This window comes from Manduca sexta, chromosome 13 (genome assembly GCF_014839805.1).
Source record: "Manduca sexta isolate Smith_Timp_Sample1 chromosome 13, JHU_Msex_v1.0, whole genome shotgun sequence".
Classification (NCBI taxonomy): Eukaryota; Metazoa; Arthropoda; class Insecta; order Lepidoptera; family Sphingidae; genus Manduca; species Manduca sexta.
In genome coordinates this window covers 2,937,017-2,943,134 of record NC_051127.1, presented here as the reverse complement: position 1 = coordinate 2,943,134, position 6,118 = coordinate 2,937,017, and the positions used below count along the sequence as shown (strand labels likewise).

At 36.3% G+C, this 6,118-nt stretch overlaps 1 non-coding gene across 1 annotated transcript; it reads right to left on the bottom strand.

The window, feature by feature from the left end:
* Nucleotides 1-267: 267 nt before the first annotated feature.
* Trnal-uaa lies at nucleotides 268-351 on the bottom strand. Its single transcript has one exon. It is a non-coding gene; the product is annotated as a tRNA-Leu (tRNA).
* Between the last annotated feature and the right edge of the window lie 5,767 nt (nucleotides 352-6,118).

Below are 6,118 nucleotides of genomic sequence, written 5' to 3'. Positions count from 1 at the left end.
TTATGTCCAGTAGTTACACTGGCTACAATAAGGTTTCATTCGATACATATAAGATAGGGTTGTAACAGTACATAACAAATTTATTTTATTATGTGATTGGTTTCTTCTTAAAATTAAAGCGTAGTCAGCAATTGGGATAGTCTAGAAAATCCAAACATATTTTTTACTAGAGCGGTAAAAATATACCAAACGCGTAGTCAGCAATTGCGATAGTTTAGAAAAATCCAACAATCATTGTTTAATGGAGCGGTAAAAATACATTAAGAATGTCAGGTGTGGGGTTCGAACCCACGCTCCCTCTCGGGAACCAGAGCTTAAATCTGGCGCCGTAGACCACTCGGCCAACCTGACTTGTCTGCTAATAACCAATATGAGCAACTGAAGACGCAGCCTTACTCAACCTTTTCTATATGGACCTCAACGATGTTTAACCGCCATTTTGAATAAACTATACCATTTCGATCTATCTCAAAAACGGATCAATGAGAACAAAGTTTTTTTTGACATGCAGAAAAAAATGTAGTTTTTATTAATTGATTCTAGAAATCTATTTCTTCTATTGAAATCAGCTGTTAGTTATGTTTCTTCGAGCTACAACGAGTTTACAATTACAATTTATCGAGTGCCTAAAACTTACTTAATTCAAATTCAATGTTTTAATTATGAGTGTGAGAGTGAGCATATAATTTAAGGGATCTTGGGAATATTTTTCTTTGGTTTTAGTATAATTTTTTAAGCCAGATTGTAAGCTCGATAAGTTGAGCGGGCCACAGGTTAAATATAGATGCTATAATTTCAACTCAAAGTAAACGTAAGTGACGTTTTCGATGGACCAGACATCGCCCTTCCTTCCCCAAGCGCTATAACTTCGCAATGGGTCAGGGGCGGATCTAGAATTTGTGGGGCCCTGGGCTACTTAGGGACCTATCTAAGTACTCAACTAATAGCCATGTCAAAAATCTGTTTCTAGAATAATATATTATTATTATGTATTCTTTATTGCACAAAAAAACATAAATATTACTTAAATCTATGCAAGTATTAGTTGTACAAAAGGCGACCTTATTGCTGTGGTAGCAATCTCTTCCAGGCAACCTTTGGGTGAAAGAGAAACCGAAATAGTGATATATATAAGAATATAAAAAAAACAATAAAATAATTTTATTTATTTATTATGAATTAGGAAAATAAATTAACAGGTTATGTGTGTGACAGTTATGTTATATAAATTATAATTTATAGATCAACCTTTCTGCATTTTTGTGCTGCAAATTCTTTTATTTGGTCATCACATTGCAAGTCTTTTGTTAGATCACAATTTATGGAAAGAAGTGATAAAATTATTTTATTGTCGATGGTTTGACATTGTTGTCCACAATAGTGACACAATAGTTGACGCAAATAATATTAATTTTTTATACCTTAAAAAAATTAATGGAAATCAGCATGAAAACATCCTTTTACACGTATTTACCCCTTTAACTCAATTCATAGAAGTATGCAATTTTTCATCAATGTTTTTTTATGACATTATTACGTAAAAATATCGTCCGTAAACCGACTTTACAGACAACCATTTTTTAAATTCATATTAACGCCTTTTGTTTTTAGCGGAGTCTGGGTGCCCCTTGTAACCTCGGGGCCCTGGGCTGCAGCCCAAGCAGCCCTTAGGTAGATCCGGCCCTGCAATGGGTCATATTCACACTTTTTATAATAATTTCAACCAACCTACCTTTCCTTACCGTTCGTTTGCAAAATAAATCATAATAACTGCAAATTAAATTATAAACAATTTACAAATCACAATGTGAAATATATGGCTATATACTTATTTCACATTCGTCTAAAAAATTAATTAAGTCACAACGAAACCCACAACGAGCATTTTCTGCAACAAAGAGTATTGTACAAAGAAAAAATCTTGTTAATTTACACTGGCATGGTTAATTTAAATGTAAAAGTCTTAAGAACACATCTTGCAGCCGGCCGGTTCCCATTTTAATTAAAATCTCTTTGTTGCATCCTTCTAGTGATGTAGACTATTCTTACCACGTCACAGCTAGGAACCACTAATTGTTATGTTGCAAATATTGTTTGCAATGCGTTTGTTCATGGTAATTCGTTTTGGCAATCTGTGGCTAATGAGGCGTATTTTAGTGTAGAAAAGAAAGAAAAGAAAGAAAAGAAAGAAAAGAAAGAAAAGAAACAAAAGAAACAAAAGAAACAAAAGAAACAAAAGAAACAAAAGAAACGAAACAAACGAAAGAAAAGAAAGAAACGAAAGAAAAGCAATAAAAAAAACAAAAGAAAGAAAAGCAAGAAAAGAATGAAAAGAAAAAAAGAAAAGAATAACATTTATTGGCCACTGGTTCGTAAACATAATTACCAAAAATTTAAGTGCTTTGAGGTCCGGGTTTTTATGTATAGTTAGGTGAATACCTAGAGATATACTCAGAAGCTCACCCAATGTTGATGGTATATTCCCCACCACAACATTGCCAATAGGATCTAGTCCAGCAAATGCTTGACGCTGCTTTCATCTAGACTCTAGAGCAACGTCAACCTCTTGGTATTGAGGCGTCGCACGGACATTACTAGAAGTCAAGAAACATTATCACTATGTTGAAGTTTAGTGTAGTGTTGCTCGACATGTCAACAACAATCATTTTCATTAGAGTATTCAATGCAAGTTGACAGTGTCAGTGCCTTACATCCATTAGAACAGTTATTTTGCTTACGTAGTTTACTTTTTAATACATGTCAATTCTTTGCCTGACTGCTACGGTAGCGTAGTTATATTAGGGTGCAGTGCAGAGGTCTCGGGTTCGATCCTTGGGTCGGGCAAAGTGATAGTAGGTTTTTCTGCTTAGTACTAGCCCGGATTGCGGATATTATGTCCGATATAGCGATAGGCTCCCCTCCATTCATATCATGAGACTGAATACACAGTGGAAAGCGGGTATACCAGTTACGACTCTGCCTACCCTTTCGGGATAAAAGGCGTGAGTATATATGTGTACATGTTAATCCAAGGCGTTCTATCCGTGTGCCAAACATTCGGAACCACACGGCGAGGGATGCGTTTACTTTTAACAAAACTCCAAGTCTTCAGAAACTTTTGCATCTATAAAGTTATATAAGATAGGGAAATTAAAGACAATACTCTCATTAATTAGTTTATTCATAGATATTTCAAACAGTTTAAAACCTTTTAGATTTACAATCATTTTCTTGCGGCACCATCAGAATGTACCTAAAACTTTTTTAGTGGTACAAGACCCGTTTCATATTTTTCGAGAATTGAAAGTAGACTTTGTTATACCAAATTTCATGGAAACCGATTCAGTGGTTTAATTGTGAGAACATGAAAAACAGGGCGACTAAGATATTTATAATATTAGGAAGAACTAAAATAATAGATTCATTATCAATATTTTGCTTACATTAAGACATTTGCTAAAGATTTTAATAAAATCTAGTCAATTCTTCACAATGAACCCGCAATGAATAGGAATTTAACCAAACAAAAGACGAATCAATCAGCCACTCATACTGACAGGACAGCCAACCGAACGCGACAAAACTTACTGCCAACCAACAGAAAAAAAAATCAGAATACCGAATCCACCAGGGTTTATTTACAAACCATTAATCTTAAGTTGGGGCTGTTTGTGCAAAGTTTCCGAACGTGCCGGAGTTGCTCAAGAAAAAAAATGTTTAAAACAACTGACGAAACACAACAATATCTTGTTTTACTTGGTAATTTCGAGTTGAGATTAGTAACTTCGATGACGTAGTTATTCTCCGGAGGACGTTTTGGTTGAAATGTAAAATGGAAGTTGGATCAGGGTTCGAAAACATTTTTAAAGTATATATTGAGTTCCATGTATGAATATTAGACCTCTCAATATCGGATTGGATTTGAATATTTGACGTATAGAAAAACCAAGTTCTGAATCAAAAAATCGCTGGGTCACTATTAAACGATCATGTGTAAATTTTTACTTATGTTGCAAAGAGATAAAAAATTATATGTTGTTAAATATTAGAAAAGACAATAATTCATGGTTCCACCTTTCATTATTTTTCGAAATTATTGAAATTTTTTACTGAAAAAGGCTTAGAATCGTGTAATATAATTTATACATTAAATGTAACATAGAACCGTTTCATGATAAGCCATCGATATAATAGTTTACCTTCATACTGGAAAACAAAACAGTGACATTCTGAAAAACATATCACGCCGACAAAGACGTTTTCAAAATCTAGTTACTAGCAATTATTATGATTTGAAATGAATATCATTCTAAGAATGACCAACGCGGAAAATTATTTTAATAATTAAGGTCTAAAATCGTTGTCTAAAATGCTAAGGTGGTTTGGGCATTTGGAGAGGATGGATGATAAGAGACTGACAAAGAGGGTTTATAAGGCGAATGTGGATGGAAGAGCCAGTAGGGGTCGACCGCACCGAACCTTCGAATGTCAGATATCTGACATTCTCAATAAAGGCCAGGTCAAAAGTACCCGGAACCGGAGGGAATGCATGAAAGGATTAATGAAGGTTGAGGAAGCGCGAGAAGTATGCCAGGACCGTGCAAAGTGGCAATATATAGTCTCTGCCTACCCCTATGGGATAAAGGCGTGATACTATGTATGTATGTATTTATGTATGTATGTAAAATCGTTGTCAAGACAACAAAGCTTAAGTCAAATGAAGAGTCCATCGAATTCTATTTTTGAATCAACCCCAACCTTCCAAAATTAAACTTCCACCATATTTAATACAACAATCGAAGACAGCGCAAGTTAACAGAAGTTCGCGTAGAAATTCAAGAGCCCGGTACCAAAGTTTACCTGATTAATCAACTAAGTTAGCAACTCTGTGACAGATAAGGCGTTTACTTGCAAAATATTATTTGCCTTCCCTTCTGATAAATAAAAAGGTCGCTGCGACTATGTAATGTGTGCAGGTATTGGATTTCTTTTTAGTAAGATGATTAAGAATCTCGCAATTACGCGTAGTTTATCCGCCAAAAAAAAAAGTGCTGCAATAACGCGTTTTTGCCTGCGAAAAAAAATTGCTCAACCTGTTATCAATGAAATGAACATAGGATCTCACGCAGCTGGGTTGTGCACTTGGTATACTGTCTACTTGAAAAGGAAAATAAACGTGATGCTTATGTAAACACAGAACCGTAAACTTTAAACTTGTTTACAATAACATGTAATTCATAGTTGTCGGCCATATTTGATCGCAACACGGATTCTGCAGGGCTCGGTTAATGACTTGTAAATAAGGGGAGGGCATGGTCGTCATTAATAACACGCTGGGGCGCGCTGTCTTCTACAGCTCCTTCGAGCAATTACCCCGTCGCCTTGAGACATAGCTAAAGGCCATGTAGTTATGCAAATCTGTCTTCTAGTAGCAACGCGTGGTAGCAGATTACAAATTGTGCACTGTGGATTAGAGTCTTTTAAATACCTTCACATATATATCAGGCGTCTTTGAAGGCATCTCAGGTTAAGCAACGGGGCCTCTAAGCCCATCCAGTCGTTCCCTCAATGCTGAGGATCATGACCGCAATAGACTGACAACCTTATTCATAGACGTTATTTATCTAAGCTCTATCTTTGCTGTGATAACAAGTCTGTTCTCAGTGTTGACGGTATGGCAGCCTTCGCAGTGCGTAGACATAGGGCCGTTGTGATTGGCTAATATTGAGATACAACTTGAATCTAGTTGGCTGCCAAATAAACAAAGCTGAACAAACAGCAAGCCGTCAGATAAACAAAACTGAGAAACAGACTTGTTATCACGGCAATGCTCCGTCCTTGGCTTCCATTCAAGTAAATGTTGCCATGGAAGCCATGGGCAAAAATCGCCCCCGAGGAAGACCACAAATGCGCTGGAAAGACGACATGAAGAAAGTCGCCGGATCGAACTGGATAAAAAGAGCTCAATGCCGCAGTAAATGGAAAATGTTAAAGGAGGCCTACACTGAGAAGGTTAAAAAGGGTTAACGAAGAAGAAGAAGCTCCGTCCTTAGATAGATAACGCACACGCACACGCATTTATCCCCGAGGGGGTATGCAGAGGTGCAACCAGGGCACC